The sequence below is a fragment of the Schistocerca gregaria genome, unplaced genomic scaffold (assembly GCF_023897955.1).
Source record: "Schistocerca gregaria isolate iqSchGreg1 unplaced genomic scaffold, iqSchGreg1.2 ptg000582l, whole genome shotgun sequence".
Lineage (NCBI taxonomy): Eukaryota > Metazoa > Arthropoda > Insecta > Orthoptera > Acrididae > Schistocerca > Schistocerca gregaria.
This window is the reverse complement of record NW_026061972.1, coordinates 87,998-113,557: the sequence shown is the minus strand read 5'-3', so window position 1 is coordinate 113,557 and position 25,560 is coordinate 87,998. Positions and strand designations below refer to the sequence as shown.

Genomic DNA, 25,560 nt, shown 5'->3' with positions numbered 1-25,560 from the left:
CGATAGCTCAGTCGGTAGAGCGTTTGATTTTCAACCAAAGGGTGTTGGGTTCAAGGCCATGTCTAGGCGAAAATTAATACAATTTCGTAACGGCTAATGTGCTGGCAATGGAAACACTACAGAAAAGAGTTAGGCCACGCAGCTTTCTGCCATTGGATTGCTTCTAAAGTTGGACTTTCACTTGTCGGAAGACGCTATTGCCACCGGCAGTCGTGGCCGAGTGGTTAAGGCGTCTGACTTGAAATCAGATTCCCTCTGGGAGCGTAGCTTCGAGTCCTGCCGACTGCGAAAATTTTCTCGCTCTCAGAAGATGGACGTTCAGCTGCATCCTAGCAGTTGCGTCTCTACTAAACACGTGGGTCTCCAGCAATGTGCAGTGTTCTTTGGTGCAGCGCTACAGTCGCTCCCAGAAGCCACAGCTCATCTCCTCGTCTCACTGCCGTCCACCAAGTGTCAGTGCAAGTGTCGCCTCTCTGGGCAGTGCAGATGTGTCCATTTTAGCTTGCAGACGGTGACGTGTAGCAATTTATGAGCTAACGCAAGTCAAATGTTTTAGCGTGTGTTTCTGCTAGATACTGGCTCTCACATAGTGGAGAGACTCACTCCTTCTTGTGTCTCGTTCTCTGCACACGAGTTGCACGTGGCATCGATATAGCAAAGGTTTTCTAGCGCCAGCGAAGTCGATATTACATGAATCGAGTCGACATGTTTGCTTCTTACGATGATGGAATCAGAAGAAATGTGTGTGGTACTTCACTGCATCTGCTGCTCGCCTTCCAGCCTCCCTGTGTCTTATCAGACGAAGATCACTGTGAAATTGGCGGCGATTCAGAAGTTTAACGAAGACGCGCAATTGTGCAGACATAGGTGTGAGCCGAAATAGCTCAGTTGGGAGAGCGTTAGACTGAAGATCTAAAGGTCCCTGGTTCGATCCCGGGTTTCGGCAAGTGTTTGTTTTGAAGCTGATGCCAATGGAATTGCTCCGAGTCTGTGATGATGTAAGTACAGCCGAGAACAAAAATGACTCTGTCCTGTAACTGTTCAGGTTGTCTAGTGCTTGCCGTAAGAGGAACACAGTAGGCAACTCCCTGAGAAGTAAGAAAATACGAAAAGTCCTACCGACTGCGTTCCCTTTTTTGTGTCAGGAGGTAAAGAACGTCTCCAACGGAACCGTGAAATGAGCGAAAACGTGGGAAGCATTGCATTCGAAATACTTGTGAATTTTCCAATTGCCCAGTGAGTGTCGACAAAACACGTAACTCCTCTACTCCAACGTATGAGACCTAACGACTGCTGCGGTTTGTTTTTGCATCGTGTGTCAGCATTCTTAGATAGTCTGCTACGAGCTTAGCGCGACACGTTTGTAGACAGCATTCAGGCGACGTTTAATTAGTAACAGCTCGATGCAGCGATAGCACAACTGTGAAGGACATGAGTCAATGTATAGCTGTGCATCGTGGGACGATCTCTAACGTCATGTGAGCCCGGATAGCTCAGTCGGTAGAGCATTAGGCTTTTAACCTAAGGGTCCAGGGTTCAAGTCCCTGTTCGGGCGGAGATTTTAATACTTTGGTAGCGATTCCTCTGGTAGCGGTGGAAACACTACGGAAAAGAATGCAGCTACGCCGTTTTCTGACGCCACAGTGCTTTAAACCGTATCAGTTGCATGTTTCGGGAGAAAATCCCGAACTACGGCAGTCGTGGCCGAGTAGTTAAGGCGTCTGACTCGAAATCAGATTCCCTGTGGGAGCGTAGGTTCGAATCCTACCGGCTGCGTGCGATTTTGCATAAAGAGGAGCAAATATTTTCACACACGTGACGCCATCCTCAACAAGACGAAAATTTCCGTTTTACAGTACTGAGTGTCGCGGCGGCCGCTGCTTTCTGTGGCTACCGGTTCACCTCTCACTGACGCTGGGACTGCAGAAAGCCGTCGCAGGCCCACGAGTGCGCTGCCGTCATTTTCTCGCGTCGACGCCGAGTTCGTGAGTACACAGACGTGCTTGGAAGCGTTGGACAGAGCAAACATTCATTTCTCTCTTTTTTAAGAATCGCAATTCAGTCATTCGAGTGCGGCAAAAGCAATGGTGCAGCGTTTCTTTTCTTAAGATGTCGCAGCTACTTGCAAGTATGTCGACCACTTAAGACGACAGTAAACTAGCGTCAGCGGTGCGTCAGTGGGAAGTCGGTGAAGTCGCCATTGGAGCCACAAGCCAGTAATTACGTCATGCGAATCACTCGCACGCAACGCAGCTGTACGATAGCTCAGTCGGTAGAGCGTTTGATTTTCAACCAAAGGGTGTTGGGTTCAAGGCCATGTCTAGGCGAAAATTAATACAATTTCGTAACGGCTAATGTGCTGGCAATGGAAACACTACAGAAAAGAGTTAGGCCACGCAGCTTTCTGCCATTGGATTGCTTCTAAAGTTGGACTTTCACTTGTCGGAAGACGCTATTGCCACCGGCAGTCGTGGCCGAGTGGTTAAGGCGTCTGACTTGAAATCAGATTCCCTCTGGGAGCGTAGGTTCGAGTCCTGCCGACTGCGAAAATTTTCTCGCTCTCAGAAGATGGACGTTCAGCTGCATCCTAGCAGTTGCGTCTCTACTAAACACGTGGGTCTCCAGCAATGTGCAGTGTTCTTTGGTGCAGCGCTACAGTCGCTCCCAGAAGCCACAGCTCATCTCCTCGTCTCACTGCCGTCCACCAAGTGTCAGTGCAAGTGTCGCCTCTCTGGGCAGTGCAGATGTGTCCATTTTAGCTTGCAGACGGTGACGTGTAGCAATTTATGAGCTAACGCAAGTCAAATGTTTTAGCGTGTGTTTCTGCTAGATACTGGCTCTCACATAGTGGAGAGACTCACTCCTTCTTGTGTCTCGTTCTCTGCACACGAGTTGCACGTGGCATCGATATAGCAAAGGTTTTCTAGCGCCAGCGAAGTCGATATTACATGAATCGAGTCGACATGTTTGCTTCTTACGATGATGGAATCAGAAGAAATGTGTGTGGTACTTCACTGCATCTGCTGCTCGCCTTCCAGCCTCCCTGTGTCTTATCAGACGAAGATGACTGTGAAATTGGCGGCGATTCAGAAGTTTAACGAAGACGCGCAATTGTGCAGACATAGGTGTGAGCCGAAATAGCTCAGTTGGGAGAGCGTTAGACTGAAGATCTAAAGGTCCCTGGTTCGATCCCGGGTTTCGGCAAGTGTTTGTTTTGAAGCTGATGCCAATGGAATTGCTCCGAGTCTGTGATGATGTAAGTACAGCCGAGAACAAAAATGACTCTGTCCTGTAACTGTTCAGGTTGTCTAGTGCTTGCCGTAAGAGGAACACAGTAGGCAACTCCCTGAGAAGTAAGAAAATACGAAAAGTCCTACCGACTGCGTTCCCTTTTTTGTGTCAGGAGGTAAAGAACGTCTCCAACGGAACCGTGAAATGAGCGAAAACGTGGGAAGCATTGCATTCGAAATACTTGTGAATTTTCCAATTGCCCAGTGAGTGTCGACAAAACACGTAACTCCTCTACTCCAACGTATGAGACCTAACGACTGCTGCGGTTTGTTTTTGCATCGTGTGTCAGCATTCTTAGATAGTCTGCTACGAGCTTAGCGCGACACGTTTGTAGACAGCATTCAGGCGACGTTTAATTAGTAACAGCTCGATGCAGCGATAGCACAACTGTGAAGGACATGAGTCAATGTATAGCTGTGCATCGTGGGACGATCTCTAACGTCATGTGAGCCCGGATAGCTCAGTCGGTAGAGCATTAGGCTTTTAACCTAAGGGTCCAGGGTTCAAGTCCCTGTTCGGGCGGAGATTTTAATACTTTGGTAGCGATTCCTCTGGTAGCGGTGGAAACACTACGGAAAAGAATGCAGCTACGCCGTTTTCTGACGCCACAGTGCTTTAAACCGTATCAGTTGCATGTTTCGGAAGAAAGTCCCGAACTACGGCAGTCGTGGCCGAGTAGTTAAGGCGTCTGACTCGAAATCAGATTCCCTGTGGGAGCGTAGGTTCGAATCCTACCGGCTGCGTGCGATTTTGCATAAAGAGGAGCAAATATTTTCACACACGTGACGCCATCCTCAACAAGACGAAAATTTCCGTTTTACAGTACTGAGTGTCGCGGCGGCCGCTGCTTTCTGTGGCTACCGGTTCACCTCTCACTGACGCTGGGACTGCAGAAAGCCGTCGCAGGCCCACGAGTGCGCTGCCGTCATTTTCTCGCGTCGACGCCGAGTTCGTGAGTACACAGACGTGCTTGGAAGCGTTGGACAGAGCAAACATTCATTTCTCTCTTTTTTAAGAATCGCAATTCAGTCATTCGAGTGCGGCAAAAGCAATGGTGCAGCGTTTCTTTTCTTAAGATGTCGCAGCTACTTGCAAGTATGTCGACCACTTAAGACGACAGTAAACTAGCGTCAGCGGTGCGTCAGTGGGAAGTCGGTGAAGTCGCCATTGGAGCCACAAGCCAGTAATTACGTCATGCGAATCACTCGCACGCAACGCAGCTGTACGATAGCTCAGTCGGTAGAGCGTTTGATTTTCAACCAAAGGGTGTTGGGTTCAAGGCCATGTCTAGGCGAAAATTAATACAATTTCGTAACGGCTAATGTGCTGGCAATGGAAACACTACAGAAAAGAGTTAGGCCACGCAGCTTACTGCCATTGGATTGCTTCTAAAGTTGGACTTTCACTTGTCGGAAGACGCTATTGCCACCGGCAGTCGTGGCCGAGTGGTTAAGGCGTCTGACTTGAAATCAGATTCCCTCTGGGAGCGTAGGTTCGAGTCCTGCCGACTGCGAAAATTTTCTCGCTCTCAGAAGATGGACGTTCAGCTGCATCCTAGCAGTTGCGTCTCTACTAAACACGTGGGTCTCCAGCAATGTGCAGTGTTCTTTGGTGCAGCGCTACAGTCGCTCCCAGAAGCCACAGCTCATCTCCTCGTCTCACTGCCGTCCACCAAGTGTCAGTGCAAGTGTCGCCTCTCTGGGCAGTGCAGATGTGTCCATTTTAGCTTGCAGACGGTGACGTGTAGCAATTTATGAGCTAACGCAAGTCAAATGTTTTAGCGTGTGTTTCTGCTAGATACTGGCTCTCACATAGTGGAGAGACTCACTCCTTCTTGTGTCTCGTTCTCTGCACACGAGTTGCACGTGGCATCGATATAGCAAAGGTTTTCTAGCGCCAGCGAAGTCGATATTACATGAATCGAGTCGACATGTTTGCTTCTTACGATGATGGAATCAGAAGAAATGTGTGTGGTACTTCACTGCATCTGCTGCTCGCCTTTCAGCCTCCCTGTGTCTTATCAGACGAAGATGACTGTGAAATTGGCGGCGATTCAGAAGTTTAACGAAGACGCGCAATTGTGCAGACATAGGTGTGAGCCGAAATAGCTCAGTTGGGAGAGCGTTAGACTGAAGATCTAAAGGTCCCTGGTTCGATCCCGGGTTTCGGCAAGTGTTTGTTTTGAAGCTGATGCCAATGGAATTGCTCCGAGTCTGTGATGATGTAAGTACAGCCGAGAACAAAAATGACTCTGTCCTGTAACTGTTCAGGTTGTCTAGTGCTTGCCGTAAGAGGAACACAGTAGGCAACTCCCTGAGAAGTAAGAAAATACGAAAAGTCCTACCGACTGCGTTCCCTTTTTTGTGTCAGGAGGTAAAGAACGTCTCCAACGGAACCGTGAAATGAGCGAAAACGTGGGAAGCATTGCATTCGAAATACTTGTGAATTTTCCAATTGCCCAGTGAGTGTCGACAAAACACGTAACTCCTCTACTCCAACGTATGAGACCTAACGACTGCTGCGGTTTGTTTTTGCATCGTGTGTCAGCATTCTTAGATAGTCTGCTACGAGCTTAGCGCGACACGTTTGTAGACAGCATTCAGGCGACGTTTAATTAGTAACAGCTCGATGCAGCGATAGCACAACTGTGAAGGACATGAGTCAATGTATAGCTGTGCATCGTGGGACGATCTCTAACGTCATGTGAGCCCGGATAGCTCAGTCGGTAGAGCATTAGGCTTTTAACCTAAGGGTCCAGGGTTCAAGTCCCTGTTTGGGCGGAGATTTTAATACTTTGGTAGCGATTCCTCTGGTAGCGGTGGAAACACTACGGAAAAGAATGCAGCTACGCCGTTTTCTGACGCCACAGTGCTTTAAACCGTATCAGTTGCATGTTTCGGGAGAAAATCCCGAACTACGGCAGTCGTGGCCGAGTAGTTAAGGCGTCTGACTCGAAATCAGATTCCCTGTGGGAGCGTAGGTTCGAATCCTACCGGCTGCGTGCGATTTTGCATAAAGAGGAGCAAATATTTTCACACACGTGACGCCATCCTCAACAAGACGAAAATTTCCGTTTTACAGTACTGAGTGTCGCGGCGGCCGCTGCTTTCTGTGGCTACCGGTTCACCTCTCACTGACGCTGGGACTGCAGAAAGCCGTCGCAGGCCCACGAGTGCGCTGCCGTCATTTTCTCGCGTCGACGCCGAGTTCGTGAGTACACAGACGTGCTTGGAAGCGTTGGACAGAGCAAACATTCATTTCTCTCTTTTTTAAGAATCGCAATTCAGTCATTCGAGTGCGGCAAAAGCAATGGTGCAGCGTTTCTTTTCTTAAGATGTCGCAGCTACTTGCAAGTATGTCGACCACTTAAGACGACAGTAAACTAGCGTCAGCGGTGCGTCAGTGGGAAGTCGGTGAAGTCGCCATTGGAGCCACAAGCCAGTAATTACGTCATGCGAATCACTCGCACGCAACGCAGCTGTACGATAGCTCAGTCGGTAGAGCGTTTGATTTTCAACCAAAGGGTGTTGGGTTCAAGGCCATGTCTAGGCGAAAATTAATACAATTTCGTAACGGCTAATGTGCTGGCAATGGAAACACTACAGAAAAGAGTTAGGCCACGCAGCTTTCTGCCATTGGATTGCTTCTAAAGTTGGACTTTCACTTGTCGGAAGACGCTATTGCCACCGGCAGTCGTGGCCGAGTGGTTAAGGCGTCTGACTTGAAATCAGATTCCCTCTGGGAGCGTAGGTTCGAGTCCTGCCGACTGCGAAAATTTTCTCGCTCTCAGAAGATGGACGTTCAGCTGCATCCTAGCAGTTGCGTCTCTACTAAACACGTGGGTCTCCAGCAATGTGCAGTGTTCTTTGGTGCAGCGCTACAGTCGCTCCCAGAAGCCACAGCTCATCTCCTCGTCTCACTGCCGTCCACCAAGTGTCAGTGCAAGTCTCGCCTATCTGGGCAGTGCAGATGTGTCCATTTTAGCTTGCAGACGGTGACGTGTAGCAATTTATGAGCTAACGCAAGTCAAATGTTTTAGCGTGTGTTTCTGCTAGATACTGGCTCTCACATAGTGGAGAGACTCACTCCTTCTTGTGTCTCGTTCTCTGCACACGAGTTGCACGTGGCATCGATATAGCAAAGGTTTTCTAGCGCCAGCGAAGTCGATATTACATGAATCGAGTCGACATGTTTGCTTCTTACGATGATGGAATCAGAAGAAATGTGTGTGGTACTTCACTGCATCTGCTGCTCGCCTTCCAGCCTCCCTGTGTCTTATCAGACGAAGATGACTGTGAAATTGGCGGCGATTCAGAAGTTTAACGAAGACGCGCAATTGTGCAGACATAGGTGTGAGCCGAAATAGCTCAGTTGGGAGAGCGTTAGACTGAAGATCTAAAGGTCCCTGGTTCGATCCCGGGTTTCGGCAAGTGTTTGTTTTGAAGCTGATGCCAATGGAATTGCTCCGAGTCTGTGATGATGTAAGTACAGCCGAGAACAAAAATGACTCTGTCCTGTAACTGTTCAGGTTGTCTAGTGCTTGCCGTAAGAGGAACACAGTAGGCAACTCCCTGAGAAGTAAGAAAATACGAAAAGTCCTACCGACTGCGTTCCCTTTTTTGTGTCAGGAGGTAAAGAACGTCTCCAACGGAACCGTGAAATGAGCGAAAACGTGGGAAGCATTGCATTCGAAATACTTGTGAATTTTCCAATTGCCCAGTGAGTGTCGACAAAACACGTAACTCCTCTACTCCAACGTATGAGACCTAACGACTGCTGCGGTTTGTTTTTGCATCGTGTGTCAGCATTCTTAGATAGTCTGCTACGAGCTTAGCGCGACACGTTTGTAGACAGCATTCAGGCGACGTTTAATTAGTAACAGCTCGATGCAGCGATAGCACAACTGTGAAGGACATGAGTCAATGTATAGCTGTGCATCGTGGGACGATCTCTAACGTCATGTGAGCCCGGATAGCTCAGTCGGTAGAGCATTAGGCTTTTAACCTAAGGGTCCAGGGTTCAAGTCCCTGTTCGGGCGGAGGTTTTAATACTTTGGTAGCGATTCCTCTGGTAGCGGTGGAAACACTACGGAAAAGAATGCAGCTACGCCGTTTTCTGACGCCACAGTGCTTTAAACCGAATCAGTTGCATGTTTCGGGAGAAAATCCCGAACTACGGCAGTCGTGGCCGAGTAGTTAAGGCGTCTGACTCGAAATCAGATTCCCTGTGGGAGCGTAGGTTCGAATCCTACCGGCTGCGTGCGATTTTGCATAAAGAGGAGCAAATATTTTCACACACGTGACGCCATCCTCAACAAGACGAAAATTTCCGTTTTACAGTACTGAGTGTCGCGGCGGCCGCTGCTTTCTGTGGCTACCGGTTCACCTCTCACTGACGCTGGGACTGCAGAAAGCCGTCGCAGGCCCACGAGTGCGCTGCCGTCATTTTCTCGCGTCGACGCCGAGTTCGTGAGTACACAGACGTGCTTGGAAGCGTTGGACAGAGCAAACATTCATTTCTCTCTTTTTTAAGAATCGCAATTCAGTCATTCGAGTGCGGCAAAAGCAATGGTGCAGCGTTTCTTTTCTTAAGATGTCGCAGCTACTTGCAAGTATGTCGACCACTTAAGACGACAGTAAACTAGCGTCAGCGGTGCGTCAGTGGGAAGTCGGTGAAGTCGCCATTGGAGCCACAAGCCAGTAATTACATCATGCGAATCACTCGCACGCAACGCAGCTGTACGATAGCTCAGTCGGTAGAGCGTTTGATTTTCAACCAAAGGGTGTTGGGTTCAAGGCCATGTCTAGGCGAAAATTAATACAATTTCGTAACGGCTAATGTGCTGGCAATGGAAACACTACAGAAAAGAGTTAGGCCACGCAGCTTTCTGCCATTGGATTGCTTCTAAAGTTGGACTTTCACTTGTCGGAAGACGCTATTGCCACCGGCAGTCGTGGCCGAGTGGTTAAGGCGTCTGACTTGAAATCAGATTCCCTCTGGGAGCGTAGGTTCGAGTCCTGCCGACTGCGAAAATTTTCTCGCTCTCAGAAGATGGACGTTCAGCTGCATCCTAGCAGTTGCGTCTCTACTAAACACGTGGGTCTCCAGCAATGTGCAGTGTTCTTTGGTGCAGCGCTACAGTCGCTCCCAGAAGCCACAGCTCATCTCCTCGTCTCACTGCCGTCCACCAAGTGTCAGTGCAAGTGTCGCCTCTCTGGGCAGTGCAGATGTGTCCATTTTAGCTTGCAGACGGTGACGTGTAGCAATTTATGAGCTAACGCAAGTCAAATGTTTTAGCGTGTGTTTCTGCTAGATACTGGCTCTCACATAGTGGAGAGACTCACTCCTTCTTGTGTCTCGTTCTCTGCACACGAGTTGCACGTGGCATCGATATAGCAAAGGTTTTCTAGCGCCAGCGAAGTCGATATTACATGAATCGAGTCGACATGTTTGCTTCTTACGATGATGGAATCAGAAGAAATGTGTGTGGTACTTCACTGCATCTGCTGCTCGCCTTCCAGCCTCCCTGTGTCTTATCAGACGAAGATGACTGTGAAATTGGCGGCGATTCAGAAGTTTAACGAAGACGCGCAATTGTGCAGACATAGGTGTGAGCCGAAATAGCTCAGTTGGGAGAGCGTTAGACTGAAGATCTAAAGGTCCCTGGTTCGATCCCGGGTTTCGGCAAGTGTTTGTTTTGAAGCTGATGCCAATGGAATTGCTCCGAGTCTGTGATGATGTAAGTACAGCCGAGAACAAAAATGACTCTGTCCTGTAACTGTTCAGGTTGTCTAGTGCTTGCCGTAAGAGGAACACAGTAGGCAACTCCCTGAGAAGTAAGAAAATACGAAAAGTCCTACCGACTGCGTTCCCTTTTTTGTGTCAGGAGGTAAAGAACGTCTCCAACGGAACCGTGAAATGAGCGAAAACGTGGGAAGCATTGCATTCGAAATACTTGTGAATTTTCCAATTGCCCAGTGAGTGTCGACAAAACACGTAACTCCTCTACTCCAACGTATGAGACCTAACGACTGCTGCGGTTTGTTTTTGCATCGTGTGTCAGCATTCTTAGATAGTCTGCTACGAGCTTAGCGCGACACGTTTGTAGACAGCATTCAGGCGACGTTTAATTAGTAACAGCTCGATGCAGCGATAGCACAACTGTGAAGGACATGAGTCAATGTATAGCTGTGCATCGTGGGACGATATCTAACGTCATGTGAGCCCGGATAGCTCAGTCGGTAGAGCATTAGGCTTTTAACCTAAGGGTCCAGGGTTCAAGTCCCTGTTCGGGCGGAGATTTTAATACTTTGGTAGCGATTCCTCTGGTAGCGGTGGAAACACTACAGAAAAGAATGCAGCTACGCCGTTTTCTGACGCCACAGTGCTTTAAACCGTATCAGTTGCATGTTTCGGGAGAAAATCCCGAACTACGGCAGTCGTGGCCGAGTAGTTAAGGCGTCTGACTCGAAATCAGATTCCCTGTGGGAGCGTAGGTTCGAATCCTACCGGCTGCGTGCGATTTTGCATAAAGAGGAGCAAATATTTTCACACACGTGACGCCATCCTCAACAAGACGAAAATTTCCGTTTTACAGTACTGAGTGTCGCGGCGGCCGCTGCTTTCTGTGGCTACCGGTTCACCTCTCACTGACGCTGGGACTGCAGAAAGCCGTCGCAGGCCCACGAGTGCGCTGCCGTCATTTTCTCGCGTCGACGCCGAGTTCGTGAGTACACAGACGTGCTTGGAAGCGTTGGACAGAGCAAACATTCATTTCTCTCTTTTTTAAGAATCGCAATTCAGTCATTCGAGTGCGGCAAAAGCAATGGTGCAGCGTTTCTTTTCTTAAGATGTCGCAGCTACTTGCAAGTATGTCGACCACTTAAGACGACAGTAAACTAGCGTCAGCGGTGCGTCAGTGGGAAGTCGGTGAAGTCGCCATTGGAGCCACAAGCCAGTAATTACGTCATGCGAATCACTCGCACGCAACGCAGCTGTACGATAGCTCAGTCGGTAGAGCGTTTGATTTTCAACCAAAGGGTGTTGGGTTCAAGGCCATGTCTAGGCGAAAATTAATACAATTTCGTAACGGCTAATGTGCTGGCAATGGAAACACTACAGAAAAGAGTTAGGCCACGCAGCTTTCTGCCATTGGATTGCTTCTAAAGTTGGACTTTCACTTGTCGGAAGACGCTATTGCCACCGGCAGTCGTGGCCGAGTGGTTAAGGCGTCTGACTTGAAATCAGATTCCCTCTGGGAGCGTAGGTTCGAGTCCTGCCGACTGCGAAAATTTTCTCGCTCTCAGAAGATGGACGTTCAGCTGCATCCTAGCAGTTGCGTCTCTACTAAACACGTGGGTCTCCAGCAATGTGCAGTGTTCTTTGGTGCAGCGCTACAGTCGCTCCCAGAAGCCACAGCTCATCTCCTCGTCTCACTGCCGTCCACCAAGTGTCAGTGCAAGTGTCGCCTCTCTGGGCAGTGCAGATGTGTCCATTTTAGCTTGCAGACGGTGACGTGTAGCAATTTATGAGCTAACGCAAGTCAAATGTTTTAGCGTGTGTTTCTGCTAGATACTGGCTCTCACATAGTGGAGAGACTCACTCCTTCTTGTGTCTCGTTCTCTGCACACGAGTTGCACGTGGCATCGATATAGCAAAGGTTTTCTAGCGCCAGCGAAGTCGATATTACATGAATCGAGTCGACATGTTTGCTTCTTACGATGATGGAATCAGAAGAAATGTGTGTGGTACTTCACTGCATCTGCTGCTCGCCTTCCAGCCTCCCTGTGTCTTATCAGACGAAGATGACTGTGAAATTGGCGGCGATTCAGAAGTTTAACGAAGACGCGCAATTGTGCAGACATAGGTGTGAGCCGAAATAGCTCAGTTGGGAGAGCGTTAGACTGAAGATCTAAAGGTCCCTGGTTCGATCCCGGGTTTCGGCAAGTGTTTGTTTTGAAGCTGATGCCAATGGAATTGCTCCGAGTCTGTGATGATGTAAGTACAGCCGAGAACAAAAATGACTCTGTCCTGTAACTGTTCAGGTTGTCTAGTGCTTGCCGTAAGAGGAACACAGTAGGCAACTCCCTGAGAAGTAAGAAAATACGAAAAGTCCTACCGACTGCGTTCCCTTTTTTGTGTCAGGAGGTAAAGAACGTCTCCAACGGAACCGTGAAATGAGCGAAAACGTGGGAAGCATTGCATTCGAAATACTTGTGAATTTTCCAATTGCCCAGTGAGTGTCGACAAAACACGTAACTCCTCTACTCCAACGTATGAGACCTAACGACTGCTGCGGTTTGTTTTTGCATCGTGTGTCAGCATTCTTAGATAGTCTGCTACGAGCTTAGCGCGACACGTTTGTAGACAGCATTCAGGCGACGTTTAATTAGTAACAGCTCGATGCAGCGATAGCACAACTGTGAAGGACATGAGTCAATGTATAGCTGTGCATCGTGGGACGATCTCTAACGTCATGTGAGCCCGGATAGCTCAGTCGGTAGAGCATTAGGCTTTTAACCTAAGGGTCCAGGGTTCAAGTCCCTGTTCGGGCGGAGATTTCAATACTTTGGTAGCGATTCCTCTGGTAGCGGTGGAAACACTACGGAAAAGAATGCAGCTACGCCGTTTTCTGACGCCACAGTGCTTTAAACCGTATCAGTTGCATGTTTCGGGAGAAAATCCCGAACTACGGCAGTCGTGGCCGAGTAGTTAAGGCGTCTGACTCGAAATCAGATTCCCTGTGGGAGCGTAGGTTCGAATCCTACCGGCTGCGTGCGATTTTGCATAAAGAGGAGCAAATATTTTCACACACGTGACGCCATCCTCAACAAGACGAAAATTTCCGTTTTACAGTACTGAGTGTCGCGGCGGCCGCTGCTTTCTGTGGCTACCGGTTCACCTCTCACTGACGCTGGGACTGCAGAAAGCCGTCGCAGGCCCACGAGTGCGCTGCCGTCATTTTCTCGCGTCGACGCCGAGTTCGTGAGTACACAGACGTGCTTGGAAGCGTTGGACAGAGCAAACATTCATTTCTCTCTTTTTTAAGAATCGCAATTCAGTCATTCGAGTGCGGCAAAAGCAATGGTGCAGCGTTTCTTTTCTTAAGATGTCGCAGCTACTTGCAAGTATGTCGACCACTTAAGACGACAGTAAACTAGCGTCAGCGGTGCGTCAGTGGGAAGTCGGTGAAGTCGCCATTGGAGCCACAAGCCAGTAATTACGTCATGCGAATCACTCGCACGCAACGCAGCTGTACGATAGCTCAGTCGGTAGAGCGTTTGATTTTCAACCAAAGGGTGTTGGGTTCAAGGCCATGTCTAGGCGAAAATTAATACAATTTCGTAACGGCTAATGTGCTGGCAATGGAAACACTACAGAAAAGAGTTAGGCCACGCAGCTTTCTGCCATTGGATTGCTTCTAAAGTTGGACTTTCACTTGTCGGAAGACGCTATTGCCACCGGCAGTCGTGGCCGAGTGGTTAAGGCGTCTGACTTGAAATCAGATTCCCTCTGGGAGCGTAGGTTCGAGTCCTGCCGACTGCGAAAATTTTCTCGCTCTCAGAAGATGGACGTTCAGCTGCATCCTAGCAGTTGCGTCTCTACTAAACACGTGGGTCTCCAGCAATGTGCAGTGTTCTTTGGTGCAGCGCTACAGTCGCTCCCAGAAGCCACAGCTCATCTCCTCGTCTCACTGCCGTCCACCAAGTGTCAGTGCAAGTGTCGCCTCTCTGGGCAGTGCAGATGTGTCCATTTTAGCTTGCAGACGGTGACGTGTAGCAATTTATGAGCTAACGCAAGTCAAATGTTTTAGCGTGTGTTTCTGCTAGATACTGGCTCTCACATAGTGGAGAGACTCACTCCTTCTTGTGTCTCGTTCTCTGCACACGAGTTGCACGTGGCATCGATATAGCAAAGGTTTTCTAGCGCCAGCGAAGTCGATATTACATGAATCGAGTCGACATGTTTGCTTCTTACGATGATGGAATCAGAAGAAATGTGTGTGGTACTTCACTGCATCTGCTGCTCGCCTTCCAGCCTCCCTGTGTCTTATCAGACGAAGATGACTGTGAAATTGGCGGCGATTCAGAAGTTTAACGAAGACGCGCAATTGTGCAGACATAGGTGTGAGCCGAAATAGCTCAGTTGGGAGAGCGTTAGACTGAAGATCTAAAGGTCCCTGGTTCGATCTCGGGTTTCGGCAAGTGTTTGTTTTGAAGCTGATGCCAATGGAATTGCTCCGAGTCTGTGATGATGTAAGTACAGCCGAGAACAAAAATGACTCTGTCCTGTAACTGTTCAGGTTGTCTAGTGCTTGCCGTAAGAGGAACACAGTAGGCAACTCCCTGAGAAGTAAGAAAATACGAAAAGTCCTACCGACTGCGTTCCCTTTTTTGTGTCAGGAGGTAAAGAACGTCTCCAACGGAACCGTGAAATGAGCGAAAACGTGGGAAGCATTGCATTCGAAATACTTGTGAATTTTCCAATTGCCCAGTGAGTGTCGACAAAACACGTAACTCCTCTACTCCAACGTATGAGACCTAACGACTGCTGCGGTTTGTTTTTGCATCGTGTGTCAGCATTCTTAGATAGTCTGCTACGAGCTTAGCGCGACACGTTTGTAGACAGCATTCAGGCGACGTTTAATTAGTAACAGCTCCATGCAGCGATAGCACAGCTGTGAAGGACATGAGTCAATGTACAGCTGTGCATCGTGGGATGTTCTCTGCTGTCGTGTGAGCCCGGATAGCTCAGTCGGTAGAGCATTAGGCTTTTAACCTAAGGGTCCAGGGTTCAAGTCCCTGTTCGGGCGGAAATTTTAATACTTTGGTAGCGATTCCTCTGGTAGCGGTGGAAACACTACGGAAAAGAATGCAGCTACGCCGTTTTCTGATGCCACATAGCTTTAAACCGTAGAAGTTGCATGTGTCGGAGAACCTCGACCTACGGGCAGTCGTGGCCGAGTGGTTAAGGCGTCTGACTCGAAATCAGATTCCCCCTGGGAGCGTAGGTTCGAATCCTACCGGCTGCGTGCGATTTTGCGTAAAGAGGAGCAAATATTTTCACACACGTGAACGCGGTTGCAAACCGATGGCGCCATCTTCAACAAGACGAAAATTTCCGTTTAACAATACTGAGTGTCGCGACGGCTGCTGCTTACTGTGGCTACCGGTTCTCCTCTCACTGACGCTGCGACTGCAGAAAGCCGTCGCAGGCCCACGAGTGCGCTCCCGTCATTTTCTCGCGTCGACGCCGAGTTCGTGAGTACACAGACGTGCTTGGAAGCGTTGGACAGAGCCAACATTCATTTCTCTCTTTTTTAAGAATCGCAATTCAGTCATTCGAGTGCGGAAAAAGCAATGGTGCAGCGTTTCTTTTCTTAAGATCTCGCAGCTACTTGCAAGTATGTCGACCACTTAAGACGACAGAAAACTAGCGTCAGCGGTGCGTCAGTGGGAAGTCGGTGAAGTCGCCATTGGAGCCATAAGCCAGTAATTACGTCATGCGAATCACTCGCACGCCACGCAGCTGTACGATAGCTCAGTCGGTAGAGCGTTTGATTTTCAACCAAAGGGTGTTGGGTTCAACGCCATGTCTAGGCGAAAATTAATACACTTTCGTAACGGCTAATGTGCTGGCAATGGAAACACTACAGAAAAGAGTGAGGCCACGCCGCTTTCTGCCATTGGATTGCTTCTAAAGGTGCACTTTCACGTGTCGGAAGACGCTACTGCTACCGGCAGTCGTGGCCGAGTGGTTAAGGCGTCTGACTTGAAATCAGATTCCCTCTGGGAGCGTAGGTTCGAGTCCTGCCGACTGCGGAAATTTTGTAGCTCTCAAAAGATGGGCGTTCAGCTGCATTCTAGCAGTTGCGTCACTACTAAACACGTGGGTCGCCGGCAATGTGCAGTATTATTGGCTGCAGCGCTACAGTCGCACCCAGAAGCCACAGCTCATCGCCTCGTCACACTGCCGTCCACCAGGTGTGAGTGCAAGTGTCGCCTCTCTGGGCAGTGCAGATGTGTCCATTTTAGCTTGCAGACAATTACGTGTAGCAATTTATGAGCTAACGCAAGTCAAATGTTTTAGCGTGTGTATCTGCTAGATACTGCCTCTCACATGGTAGAGAGGCTCACTCCTTCTTGTGTCTCGTTCTCTGCACACGAGTTGCACGTGGCATCGATATAGCAAAGGTTTTCTAGAGAAAGCGAAGTCAATATTACATGAATCGAGTCGACATGTTTGCTTCTTACGATGATGGAATCAGAAGAAATGTGTGTGGTACTTCACTGCATCTGCTGCTCGCCTTTCAGCGTCCCTATGTCTTATCAGACGAAGATGACTGTGAAATTGGCGGCGATTCAGAGGTTAACGAAGACGCGCAAATCTGCGGACTTACGTGTGAGCCGAAATAGCTCAGTTGGGAGAGCGTTAGACTGAAGATCTAAAGGTCCCTGGTTCGATCCCGGGTTTCGGCAAGCGTATGTTTTGAAGCTGATGCCAATGGAATTGCTCCGAGTCTGTGATGATGTAGGTACAGCCGATAACAAAAATGACTCTATCCTGTAACTGTTCAGGTTGTCTAGTGCTTGCCGTAAGAGGAACACAGTAGGCAACTCCCTGAGAAGTAAGAAAATACGAAAAGTCCTACCGACTGCGTTCCTTTTTTTGTGTCAGGAGGTGAAGAACGTCTCCAACGGAACCGTGAAATGAGCGAAAACGTGGGAAGCATTGCATTCGAAATGCTTGTGAAATTTCCAATTACTCAGTGAGTGTCGACAAAACACGTAAATCCTCTACTCCAACGTATGAGACCTAACGACTGCTGCGGTTTGTTTTTGCATTGTGTGTCAGCATTCTTCGATAGTCTGCTACGAGCTTAGCGCGACACGTTTGTAGACAGCATTCAGGCGACGTTTAATTAGTAACAGCTCCATGCAGCGATAGCACAGCTGTGAAGGACATGAGTCAATGTACAGCTGTGCATCGTGGGATGTTCTCTGCTGTCGTGTGAGCCCGGATAGCTCAGTCGGTAGAGCATTAGGCTTTTAACCTAAGGGTCCAGGGTTCAAGTCCCTGTTCGGGCGGAAATTTTAATACTTTGGTAGCGATTCCTCTGGTAGCGGTGGAAACACTACGGAAAAGAATGCAGCTACGCCGTTTTCTGATGCCACATAGCTTTAAACCGTAGAAGTTGCATGTGTCGGAGAACCTCGACCTACGGGCAGTCGTGGCCGAGTGGTTAAGGCGTCTGACTCGAAATCAGATTCCCCCTGGGAGCGTAGGTTCGAATCCTACCGGCTGCGTGCGATTTTGCGTAAAGAGGAGCAAATATTTTCACACACGTGAACGCGGTTGCAAACCGATGGCGCCATCTTCAACAAGACGAAAATTTCCGTTTAACAATACTGAGTGTCGCGACGGCTGCTGCTTACTGTGGCTACCGGTTCTCCTCTCACTGACGCTGCGACTGCAGAAAGCCGTCGCAGGCCCACGAGTGCGCTCCCGTCATTTTCTCGCGTCGACGCCGAGTTCGTGAGTACACAGACGTGCTTGGAAGCGTTGGACAGAGCCAACATTCATTTCTCTCTTTTTTAAGAATCGCAATTCAGTCATTCGAGTGCGGAAAAAGCAATGGTGCAGCGTTTCTTTTCTTAAGATCTCGCAGCTACTTGCAAGTATGTCGACCACTTAAGACGACAGAAAACTAGCGTCAGCGGTGCGTCAGTGGGAAGTCGGTGAAGTCGCCATTGGAGCCATAAGCCAGTAATTACGTCATGCGAATCACTCGCACGCCACGCAGCTGTACGATAGCTCAGTCGGTAGAGCGTTTGATTTTCAACCAAAGGGTGTTGGGTTCAACGCCATGTCTAGGCGAAAATTAATACACTTTCGTAACGGCTAATGTGCTGGCAATGGAAACACTACAGAAAAGAGTGAGGCCACGCCGCTTTCTGCCATTGGATTGCTTCTAAAGGTGCACTTTCACGTGTCGGAAGACGCTACTGCTACCGGCAGTCGTGGCCGAGTGGTTAAGGCGTCTGACTTGAAATCAGATTCCCTCTGGGAGCGTAGGTTCGAGTCCTGCCGACTGCGGAAATTTTGTAGCTCTCAAAAGATGGGCGTTCAGCTGCATTCTAGCAGTTGCGTCACTACTAAACACGTGGGTCGCCGGCAAAGTGCAGTATTATTGGCTGCAGCGCTACAGTCGCACCCAGAAGCCACAGCTCATCGCCTCGTCACACTGCCGTCCACCAGGTGTGAGTGCAAGTGTCGCCTCTCTGGGCAGTGCAGATGTGTCCATTTTAGCTTGCAGACAATTACGTGTAGCAATTTATGAGCTAACGCAAGTCAAATGTTTTAGCGTGTGTATCTGCTAGATACTGCCTCTCACATGGTAGAGAGGCTCACTCCTTCTTGTGTCTCGTTCTCTGCACACGAGTTGCACGTGGCATCGATATAGCAAAGGTTTTCTAGAGAAAGCGAAGTCAATATTACATGAATCGAGTCGACATGTTTGCTTCTTACGATGATGGAATCAGAAGAAATGTGTGTGGTACTTCACTGCATCTGCTGCTCGCCTTTCAGCGTCCCTATGTCTTATCAGACGAAGATGACTGTGAAATTGGCGGCGATTCAGAGGTTAACGAAGACGCGCAAATCTGCGGACTTACGTGTGAGCCGAAATAGCTCAGTTGGGAGAGCGTTAGACTGAAGATCTAAAGGTCCCTGGTTCGATCCCGGGTTTCGGCAAGCGTATGTTTTGAAGCTGATGCCAATGGAATTGCTCCGAGTCTGTGATGATGTAGGTACAGCCGATAACAAAAATGACTCTATCCTGTAACTGTTCAGGTTGTCTAGTGCTTGCCGTAAGAGGAACACAGTAGGCAACTCCCTGAGAAGTAAGAAAATACGAAAAGTCCTACCGACTGCGTTCCTTTTTTTGTGTCAGGAGGTGAAGAACGTCTCCAACGGAACCGTGAAATGAGCGAAAACGTGGGAAGCATTGCATTCGAAATGCTTGTGAAATTTCCAATTACTCAGTGAGTGTCGACAAAACACGTAAATCCTCTACTCCAACGTATGAGACCTAACGACTGCTGCGGTTTGTTTTTGCATTGTGTGTCAGCATTCTTCGATAGTCTGCTACGAGCTTAGCGCGACACGTTTGTAGACAGCATTCAGGCGACGTTTAATTAGTAACAGCTCCATGCAGCGATAGCACAGCTGTGAAGGACATGAGTCAATGTACAGCTGTGCATCGTGGGATGTTCTCTGCTGTCGTGTGAGCCCGGATAGCTCAGTCGGTAGAGCATTAGGCTTTTAACCTAAGGGTCCAGGGTTCAAGTCCCTGTTCGGGCGGAAATTTTAATACTTTGGTAGCGATTCCTCTGGTAGCGGTGGAAACACTACGGAAAAGAATGCAGCTACGCCGTTTTCTGATGCCACATAGCTTTAAACCGTAGAAGTTGCATGTGTCGGAGAACCTCGACCTACGGGCAGTCGTGGCCGAGTGGTTAAGGCGTCTGACTCGAAATCAGATTCCCCCTGGGAGCGTAGGTTCGAATCCTACCGGCTGCGTGCGATTTTGCGTAAAGAGGAGCAAATATTTTCACACACGTGAACGCGGTTGCAAACCGATGGCGCCATCTTCAACAAGACGAAAATTTCCGTTTAACAATACTGAGTGTCGCGACGGCTGCTGCTTACTGTGGCTACCGGTTCTCCTCTCACTGACGCTGCGACTGCAGAAAGCCGTCGCAGGCCCACGAGTGCGCTCCCGTCATTTTCTCGCGTCGACGCCGAGTTCGTGAGTACACAGACGTGCTTGGAAGCGTTGGACAGAGCCAACATTCATTTCTCTCTTTTTTAAGAATCGCAATTCAGTCATTCGAGTGCGGAAAAAGCAATGGTGCAGCGTTTCTTTTCTTAAGATCTCGCAGCTACTTGCAAGTATGTCGACCACTTAAGACGACAGAAAACTAGCGTCAGCGGTGCGTCAGTGGGAAGTCGGTGAAGTCGCCATTGGAGCCATAAGCCAGTAATTACGTCATGCGAATCACTCGCACGCCACGCAGCTGTACGATAGCTCAGTCGGTAGAGCGTTTGATTTTCAACCAAAGGGTGTTGGGTTCAACGCCATGTCTAGGCGAAAATTAATACACTTTCGTAACGGCTAATGTGCTGGCAATGGAAACACTACAGAAAAGAGTGAGGCCACGCCGCTTTCTGCCATTGGATTGCTTCTAAAGGTGCACTTTCACGTGTCGGAAGACGCTACTGCTACCGGCAGTCGTGGCCGAGTGGTTAAGGCGTCTGACTTGAAATCAGATTCCCTCTGGGAGCGTAGGTTCGAGTCCTGCCGACTGCGGAAATTTTGTAGCTCTCAAAAGATGGGCGTTCAGCTGCATTCTAGCAGTTGCGTCACTACTAAACACGTGGGTCGCCGGCAAAGTGCAGTATTATTGGCTGCAGCGCTACAGTCGCACCCAGAAGCCACAGCTCATCGCCTCGTCACACTGCCGTCCACCAGGTGTGAGTGCAAGTGTCGCCTCTCTGGGCAGTGCAGATGTGTCCATTTTAGCTTGCAGACAATTACGTGTAGCAATTTATGAGCTAACGCAAGTCAAATGTTTTAGCGTGTGTATCTGCTAGATACTGCCTCTCACATGGTAGAGAGGCTCACTCCTTCTTGTGTCTCGTTCTCTGCACACGAGTTGCACGTGGCATCGATATAGCAAAGGTTTTCTAGAGAAAGCGAAGTCAATATTACATGAATCGAGTCGACATGTTTGCTTCTTACGATGATGGAATCAGAAGAAATGTGTGTGGTACTTCACTGCATCTGCTGCTCGCCTTTCAGCGTCCCTATGTCTTATCAGACGAAGATGACTGTGAAATTGGCGGCGATTCAGAGGTTAACGAAGACGCGCAAATCTGCGGACTTACGTGTGAGCCGAAATAGCTCAGTTGGGAGAGCGTTAGACTGAAGATCTAAAGGTCCCTGGTTCGATCCCGGGTTTCGGCAAGCGTATGTTTTGAAGCTGATGCCAATGGAATTGCTCCGAGTCTGTGATGATGTAGGTACAGCCGATAACAAAAATGACTCTATCCTGTAACTGTTCAGGTTGTCTAGTGCTTGCCGTAAGAGGAACACAGTAGGCAACTCCCTGAGAAGTAAGAAAATACGAAAAGTCCTACCGACTGCGTTCCTTTTTTTGTGTCAGGAGGTGAAGAACGTCTCCAACGGAACCGTGAAATGAGCGAAAACGTGGGAAGCATTGCATTCGAAATGCTTGTGAAATTTCCAATTACTCAGTGAGTGTCGACAAAACACGTAAATCCTCTACTCCAACGTATGAGACCTAACGACTGCTGCGGTTTGTTTTTGCATTGTGTGTCAGCATTCTTCGATAGTCTGCTACGAGCTTAGCGCGACACGTTTGTAGACAGCATTCAGGCGACGTTTAATTAGTAACAGCTCCATGCAGCGATAGCACAGCTGTGAAGGACATGAGTCAATGTACAGCTGTGCATCGTGGGATGTTCTCTGCTGTCGTGTGAGCCCGGATAGCTCAGTCGGTAGAGCATTAGGCTTTTAACCTAAGGGTCCAGGGTTCAAGTCCCTGTTCGGGCGGAAATTTTAATACTTTGGTAGCGATTCCTCTGGTAGCGGTGGAAACACTACGGAAAAGAATGCAGCTACGCCGTTTTCTGATGCCACATAGCTTTAAACCGTAGAAGTTGCATGTGTCGGAGAACCTCGACCTACGGGCAGTCGTGGCCGAGTGGTTAAGGCGTCTGACTCGAAATCAGATTCCCCCTGGGAGCGTAGGTTCGAATCCTACCGGCTGCGTGCGATTTTGCGTAAAGAGGAGCAAATATTTTCACACACGTGAACGCGGTTGCAAACCGATGGCGCCATCTTCAACAAGACGAAAATTTCCGTTTAACAATACTGAGTGTCGCGACGGCTGCTGCTTACTGTGGCTACCGGTTCTCCTCTCACTGACGCTGCGACTGCAGAAAGCCGTCGCAGGCCCACGAGTGCGCTCCCGTCATTTTCTCGCGTCGACGCCGAGTTCGTGAGTACACAGACGTGCTTGGAAGCGTTGGACAGAGCCAACATTCATTTCTCTCTTTTTTAAGAATCGCAATTCAGTCATTCGAGTGCGGAAAAAGCAATGGTGCAGCGTTTCTTTTCTTAAGATCTCGCAGCTACTTGCAAGTATGTCGACCACTTAAGACGACAGAAAACTAGCGTCAGCGGTGCGTCAGTGGGAAGTCGGTGAAGTCGCCATTGGAGCCATAAGCCAGTAATTACGTCATGCGAATCACTCGCACGCCACGCAGCTGTACGATAGCTCAGTCGGTAGAGCGTTTGATTTTCAACCAAAGGGTGTTGGGTTCAACGCCATGTCTAGGCGAAAATTAATACACTTTCGTAACGGCTAATGTGCTGGCAATGGAAACACTACAGAAAAGAGTGAGGCCACGCCGCTTTCTGCCATTGGATTGCTTCTAAAGGTGCACTTTCACGTGTCGGAAGACGCTACTGCTACCGGCAGTCGTGGCCGAGTGGTTAAGGCGTCTGACTTGAAATCAGATTCCCTCTGGGAGCGTAGGTTCGAGTCCTGCCGACTGCGGAAATTTTGTAGCTCTCAAAAGATGGGCGTTCAGCTGCATTCTAGCAGTTGCGTCACTACTAAACACGTGGGTCGCCGGCAAAGTGCAGTATTATTGGCTGCAGCGCTACAGTCGCACCCAGAAGCCACAGCTCATCGCCTCGTCACACTGCCGTCCACCAGGTGTGAGTGCAAGTGTCGCCTCTCTGGGCAGTGCAGATGTGTCCATTTTAGCTTGCAGACAATTACGTGTAGCAATTTATGAGCTAACGCAAGTCAAATGTTTTAGCGTGTGTATCTGCTAGATACTGCCTCTCACATGGTAGAGAGGCTCACTCCTTCTTGTGTCTCGTTCTCTGCACACGAGTTGCACGTGGCATCGATATAGCAAAGGTTTTCTAGAGAAAGCGAAGTCAATATTACATGAATCGAGTCGACATGTTTGCTTCTTACGATGATGGAATCAGAAGAAATGTGTGTGGTACTTCACTGCATCTGCTGCTCGCCTTTCAGCGTCCCTATGTCTTATCAGACGAAGATGACTGTGAAATTGGCGGCGATTCAGAGGTTAACGAAGACGCGCAAATCTGCGGAATTACGTGTGAGCCGAAATAGCTCAGTTGGGAGAGCGTTAGACTGAAGATCTAAAGGTCCCTGGTTCGATCCCGGGTTTCGGCAAGCGTATGTTTTGAAGCTGATGCCAATGGAATTGCTCCGAGTCTGTGATGATGTAGGTACAGCCGATAACAAAAATGACTCTATCCTGTAACTGTTCAGGTTGTCTAGTGCTTGCCGTAAGAGGAACACAGTAGGCAACTCCCTGAGAAGTAAGAAAATACGAAAAGTCCTACCGACTGCGTTCCTTTTTTTGTGTCAGGAGGTGAAGAACGTCTCCAACGGAACCGTGAAATGAGCGAAAACGTGGGAAGCATTGCATTCGAAATGCTTGTGAAATTTCCAATTACTCAGTGAGTGTCGACAAAACACGTAAATCCTCTACTCCAACGTATGAGACCTAACGACTGCTGCGGTTTGTTTTTGCATTGTGTGTCAGCATTCTTCGATAGTCTGCTACGAGCTTAGCGCGACACGTTTGTAGACAGCATTCAGGCGACGTTTAATTAGTAACAGCTCCATGCAGCGATAGCACAGCTGTGAAGGACATGAGTCAATGTACAGCTGTGCATCGTGGGATGTTCTCTGCTGTCGTGTGAGCCCGGATAGCTCAGTCGGTAGAGCATTAGGCTTTTAACCTAAGGGTCCAGGGTTCAAGTCCCTGTTCGGGCGGAAATTTTAATACTTTGGTAGCGATTCCTCTGGTAGCGGTGGAAACACTACGGAAAAGAATGCAGCTACGCCGTTTTCTGATGCCACATAGCTTTAAACCGTAGAAGTTGCATATGTCGGAGAACCTCGACCTACGGGCAGTCGTGGCCGAGTGGTTAAGGCGTCTGACTCGAAATCAGATTCCCCCTGGGAGCGTAGGTTCGAATCCTACCGGCTGCGTGCGATTTTGCGTAAAGAGGAGCAAATATTTTCACACACGTGAACGCGGTTGCAAACCGATGGCGCCATCTTCAACAAGACGAAAATTTCCGTTTAACAATACTGAGTGTCGCGACGGCTGCTGCTTACTGTGGCTACCGGTTCTCCTCTCACTGACGCTGCGACTGCAGAAAGCCGTCGCAGGCCCACGAGTGCGCTCCCGTCATTTTCTCGCGTCGACGCCGAGTTCGTGAGTACACAGACGTGCTTGGAAGCGTTGGACAGAGCCAACATTCATTTCTCTCTTTTTTAAGAATCGCAATTCAGTCATTCGAGTGCGGAAAAAGCAATGGTGCAGCGTTTCTTTTCTTAAGATCTCGCAGCTACTTGCAAGTATGTCGACCACTTAAGACGACAGAAAACTAGCGTCAGCGGTGCGTCAGTGGGAAGTCGGTGAAGTCGCCATTGGAGCCATAAGCCAGTAATTACGTCATGCGAATCACTCGCACGCCACGCAGCTGTACGATAGCTCAGTCGGTAGAGCGTTTGATTTTCAACCAAAGGGTGTTGGGTTCAACGCCATGTCTAGGCGAAAATTAATACACTTTCGTAACGGCTAATGTGCTGGCAATGGAAACACTACAGAAAAGAGTGAGGCCACGCCGCTTTCTGCCATTGGATTGCTTCTAAAGGTGCACTTTCACGTGTCGGAAGACGCTACTGCTACCGGCAGTCGTGGCCGAGTGGTTAAGGCGTCTGACTTGAAAAATCAGATTCCCTCTGGGAGCGTAGGTTCGAGTCCTGCCGACTGCGGAAATTTTGTAGCTCTCAAAAGATGGGCGTTCAGCTGCATTCTAGCAGTTGCGTCACTACTAAACACGTGGGTCGCCGGCAAAGTGCAGTATTATTGGCTGCAGCGCTACAGTCGCACCCAGAAGCCACAGCTCATCGCCTCGTCACACTGCCGTCCACCAGGTGTGAGTGCAAGTGTCGCCTCTCTGGGCAGTGCAGATGTGTCCATTTTAGCTTGCAGACAATTACGTGTAGCAATTTATGAGCTAACGCAAGTCAAATGTTTTAGCGTGTGTATCTGCTAGATACTGCCTCTCACATGGTAGAGAGGCTCACTCCTTCTTGTGTCTCGTTCTCTGCACACGAG

General features: G+C 49.1%; 45 non-coding genes across 45 annotated transcripts; all 45 read left to right on the top strand.

The window, feature by feature from the left end:
• The first annotated feature begins 206 nt into the window (after window positions 1-206).
• On the top strand, window positions 207-288 carry Trnas-uga (transfer RNA serine (anticodon UGA)). Its single transcript has one exon. It is a non-coding gene; the product is annotated as a tRNA-Ser (tRNA).
• Window positions 289-873: 585 nt separating this feature from the next.
• On the top strand, window positions 874-946 carry Trnaf-gaa (transfer RNA phenylalanine (anticodon GAA)). Its single transcript has one exon. It is a non-coding gene; the product is annotated as a tRNA-Phe (tRNA).
• Window positions 947-1,482: 536 nt separating this feature from the next.
• Window positions 1,483-1,555, top strand: Trnak-uuu (transfer RNA lysine (anticodon UUU)). The gene has a single exon. It is a non-coding gene; the product is annotated as a tRNA-Lys (tRNA).
• Window positions 1,556-1,694: 139 nt separating this feature from the next.
• Trnas-cga (transfer RNA serine (anticodon CGA)) lies at window positions 1,695-1,776 on the top strand. Its single transcript has one exon. It is a non-coding gene; the product is annotated as a tRNA-Ser (tRNA).
• A 688-nt stretch (window positions 1,777-2,464) lies between these two features.
• Window positions 2,465-2,546, top strand: Trnas-uga (transfer RNA serine (anticodon UGA)). The gene has a single exon. It is a non-coding gene; the product is annotated as a tRNA-Ser (tRNA).
• Window positions 2,547-3,131: 585 nt separating this feature from the next.
• Window positions 3,132-3,204, top strand: Trnaf-gaa (transfer RNA phenylalanine (anticodon GAA)). Its single transcript has one exon. It is a non-coding gene; the product is annotated as a tRNA-Phe (tRNA).
• A 536-nt stretch (window positions 3,205-3,740) lies between these two features.
• On the top strand, window positions 3,741-3,813 carry Trnak-uuu (transfer RNA lysine (anticodon UUU)). Its single transcript has one exon. It is a non-coding gene; the product is annotated as a tRNA-Lys (tRNA).
• Window positions 3,814-3,952: 139 nt separating this feature from the next.
• Trnas-cga (transfer RNA serine (anticodon CGA)) lies at window positions 3,953-4,034 on the top strand. Its single transcript has one exon. It is a non-coding gene; the product is annotated as a tRNA-Ser (tRNA).
• A 688-nt stretch (window positions 4,035-4,722) lies between these two features.
• Window positions 4,723-4,804, top strand: Trnas-uga (transfer RNA serine (anticodon UGA)). The gene has a single exon. It is a non-coding gene; the product is annotated as a tRNA-Ser (tRNA).
• Window positions 4,805-5,389: 585 nt separating this feature from the next.
• Window positions 5,390-5,462, top strand: Trnaf-gaa (transfer RNA phenylalanine (anticodon GAA)). Its single transcript has one exon. It is a non-coding gene; the product is annotated as a tRNA-Phe (tRNA).
• Window positions 5,463-5,998: 536 nt separating this feature from the next.
• On the top strand, window positions 5,999-6,071 carry Trnak-uuu (transfer RNA lysine (anticodon UUU)). The gene has a single exon. It is a non-coding gene; the product is annotated as a tRNA-Lys (tRNA).
• Window positions 6,072-6,210: 139 nt separating this feature from the next.
• On the top strand, window positions 6,211-6,292 carry Trnas-cga (transfer RNA serine (anticodon CGA)). The gene has a single exon. It is a non-coding gene; the product is annotated as a tRNA-Ser (tRNA).
• A 688-nt stretch (window positions 6,293-6,980) lies between these two features.
• On the top strand, window positions 6,981-7,062 carry Trnas-uga (transfer RNA serine (anticodon UGA)). Its single transcript has one exon. It is a non-coding gene; the product is annotated as a tRNA-Ser (tRNA).
• A 585-nt stretch (window positions 7,063-7,647) lies between these two features.
• Window positions 7,648-7,720, top strand: Trnaf-gaa (transfer RNA phenylalanine (anticodon GAA)). Its single transcript has one exon. It is a non-coding gene; the product is annotated as a tRNA-Phe (tRNA).
• A 536-nt stretch (window positions 7,721-8,256) lies between these two features.
• Window positions 8,257-8,329, top strand: Trnak-uuu (transfer RNA lysine (anticodon UUU)). Its single transcript has one exon. It is a non-coding gene; the product is annotated as a tRNA-Lys (tRNA).
• Window positions 8,330-8,468: 139 nt separating this feature from the next.
• On the top strand, window positions 8,469-8,550 carry Trnas-cga (transfer RNA serine (anticodon CGA)). Its single transcript has one exon. It is a non-coding gene; the product is annotated as a tRNA-Ser (tRNA).
• A 688-nt stretch (window positions 8,551-9,238) lies between these two features.
• Trnas-uga (transfer RNA serine (anticodon UGA)) lies at window positions 9,239-9,320 on the top strand. The gene has a single exon. It is a non-coding gene; the product is annotated as a tRNA-Ser (tRNA).
• Window positions 9,321-9,905: 585 nt separating this feature from the next.
• Window positions 9,906-9,978, top strand: Trnaf-gaa (transfer RNA phenylalanine (anticodon GAA)). The gene has a single exon. It is a non-coding gene; the product is annotated as a tRNA-Phe (tRNA).
• Window positions 9,979-10,514: 536 nt separating this feature from the next.
• On the top strand, window positions 10,515-10,587 carry Trnak-uuu (transfer RNA lysine (anticodon UUU)). Its single transcript has one exon. It is a non-coding gene; the product is annotated as a tRNA-Lys (tRNA).
• Window positions 10,588-10,726: 139 nt separating this feature from the next.
• On the top strand, window positions 10,727-10,808 carry Trnas-cga (transfer RNA serine (anticodon CGA)). The gene has a single exon. It is a non-coding gene; the product is annotated as a tRNA-Ser (tRNA).
• A 688-nt stretch (window positions 10,809-11,496) lies between these two features.
• On the top strand, window positions 11,497-11,578 carry Trnas-uga (transfer RNA serine (anticodon UGA)). Its single transcript has one exon. It is a non-coding gene; the product is annotated as a tRNA-Ser (tRNA).
• A 585-nt stretch (window positions 11,579-12,163) lies between these two features.
• On the top strand, window positions 12,164-12,236 carry Trnaf-gaa (transfer RNA phenylalanine (anticodon GAA)). The gene has a single exon. It is a non-coding gene; the product is annotated as a tRNA-Phe (tRNA).
• Window positions 12,237-12,772: 536 nt separating this feature from the next.
• On the top strand, window positions 12,773-12,845 carry Trnak-uuu (transfer RNA lysine (anticodon UUU)). The gene has a single exon. It is a non-coding gene; the product is annotated as a tRNA-Lys (tRNA).
• Window positions 12,846-12,984: 139 nt separating this feature from the next.
• Trnas-cga (transfer RNA serine (anticodon CGA)) lies at window positions 12,985-13,066 on the top strand. The gene has a single exon. It is a non-coding gene; the product is annotated as a tRNA-Ser (tRNA).
• Window positions 13,067-13,754: 688 nt separating this feature from the next.
• On the top strand, window positions 13,755-13,836 carry Trnas-uga (transfer RNA serine (anticodon UGA)). The gene has a single exon. It is a non-coding gene; the product is annotated as a tRNA-Ser (tRNA).
• A 585-nt stretch (window positions 13,837-14,421) lies between these two features.
• On the top strand, window positions 14,422-14,494 carry Trnaf-gaa (transfer RNA phenylalanine (anticodon GAA)). The gene has a single exon. It is a non-coding gene; the product is annotated as a tRNA-Phe (tRNA).
• Window positions 14,495-15,030: 536 nt separating this feature from the next.
• On the top strand, window positions 15,031-15,103 carry Trnak-uuu (transfer RNA lysine (anticodon UUU)). The gene has a single exon. It is a non-coding gene; the product is annotated as a tRNA-Lys (tRNA).
• Window positions 15,104-15,240: 137 nt separating this feature from the next.
• On the top strand, window positions 15,241-15,322 carry Trnas-cga (transfer RNA serine (anticodon CGA)). The gene has a single exon. It is a non-coding gene; the product is annotated as a tRNA-Ser (tRNA).
• Window positions 15,323-16,030: 708 nt separating this feature from the next.
• On the top strand, window positions 16,031-16,112 carry Trnas-uga (transfer RNA serine (anticodon UGA)). Its single transcript has one exon. It is a non-coding gene; the product is annotated as a tRNA-Ser (tRNA).
• Window positions 16,113-16,696: 584 nt separating this feature from the next.
• Window positions 16,697-16,769, top strand: Trnaf-gaa (transfer RNA phenylalanine (anticodon GAA)). The gene has a single exon. It is a non-coding gene; the product is annotated as a tRNA-Phe (tRNA).
• Window positions 16,770-17,305: 536 nt separating this feature from the next.
• On the top strand, window positions 17,306-17,378 carry Trnak-uuu (transfer RNA lysine (anticodon UUU)). The gene has a single exon. It is a non-coding gene; the product is annotated as a tRNA-Lys (tRNA).
• Window positions 17,379-17,515: 137 nt separating this feature from the next.
• Window positions 17,516-17,597, top strand: Trnas-cga (transfer RNA serine (anticodon CGA)). The gene has a single exon. It is a non-coding gene; the product is annotated as a tRNA-Ser (tRNA).
• Window positions 17,598-18,305: 708 nt separating this feature from the next.
• Trnas-uga (transfer RNA serine (anticodon UGA)) lies at window positions 18,306-18,387 on the top strand. Its single transcript has one exon. It is a non-coding gene; the product is annotated as a tRNA-Ser (tRNA).
• Window positions 18,388-18,971: 584 nt separating this feature from the next.
• Window positions 18,972-19,044, top strand: Trnaf-gaa (transfer RNA phenylalanine (anticodon GAA)). Its single transcript has one exon. It is a non-coding gene; the product is annotated as a tRNA-Phe (tRNA).
• Window positions 19,045-19,580: 536 nt separating this feature from the next.
• Window positions 19,581-19,653, top strand: Trnak-uuu (transfer RNA lysine (anticodon UUU)). The gene has a single exon. It is a non-coding gene; the product is annotated as a tRNA-Lys (tRNA).
• A 137-nt stretch (window positions 19,654-19,790) lies between these two features.
• On the top strand, window positions 19,791-19,872 carry Trnas-cga (transfer RNA serine (anticodon CGA)). Its single transcript has one exon. It is a non-coding gene; the product is annotated as a tRNA-Ser (tRNA).
• Window positions 19,873-20,580: 708 nt separating this feature from the next.
• On the top strand, window positions 20,581-20,662 carry Trnas-uga (transfer RNA serine (anticodon UGA)). The gene has a single exon. It is a non-coding gene; the product is annotated as a tRNA-Ser (tRNA).
• Window positions 20,663-21,246: 584 nt separating this feature from the next.
• Window positions 21,247-21,319, top strand: Trnaf-gaa (transfer RNA phenylalanine (anticodon GAA)). The gene has a single exon. It is a non-coding gene; the product is annotated as a tRNA-Phe (tRNA).
• A 536-nt stretch (window positions 21,320-21,855) lies between these two features.
• On the top strand, window positions 21,856-21,928 carry Trnak-uuu (transfer RNA lysine (anticodon UUU)). Its single transcript has one exon. It is a non-coding gene; the product is annotated as a tRNA-Lys (tRNA).
• Window positions 21,929-22,065: 137 nt separating this feature from the next.
• Trnas-cga (transfer RNA serine (anticodon CGA)) lies at window positions 22,066-22,147 on the top strand. The gene has a single exon. It is a non-coding gene; the product is annotated as a tRNA-Ser (tRNA).
• A 708-nt stretch (window positions 22,148-22,855) lies between these two features.
• On the top strand, window positions 22,856-22,937 carry Trnas-uga (transfer RNA serine (anticodon UGA)). Its single transcript has one exon. It is a non-coding gene; the product is annotated as a tRNA-Ser (tRNA).
• A 584-nt stretch (window positions 22,938-23,521) lies between these two features.
• On the top strand, window positions 23,522-23,594 carry Trnaf-gaa (transfer RNA phenylalanine (anticodon GAA)). The gene has a single exon. It is a non-coding gene; the product is annotated as a tRNA-Phe (tRNA).
• A 536-nt stretch (window positions 23,595-24,130) lies between these two features.
• On the top strand, window positions 24,131-24,203 carry Trnak-uuu (transfer RNA lysine (anticodon UUU)). Its single transcript has one exon. It is a non-coding gene; the product is annotated as a tRNA-Lys (tRNA).
• A 137-nt stretch (window positions 24,204-24,340) lies between these two features.
• Trnas-cga (transfer RNA serine (anticodon CGA)) lies at window positions 24,341-24,422 on the top strand. Its single transcript has one exon. It is a non-coding gene; the product is annotated as a tRNA-Ser (tRNA).
• Window positions 24,423-25,130: 708 nt separating this feature from the next.
• Window positions 25,131-25,214, top strand: Trnas-uga (transfer RNA serine (anticodon UGA)). Its single transcript has one exon. It is a non-coding gene; the product is annotated as a tRNA-Ser (tRNA).
• Window positions 25,215-25,560: the final 346 nt, after the last annotated feature.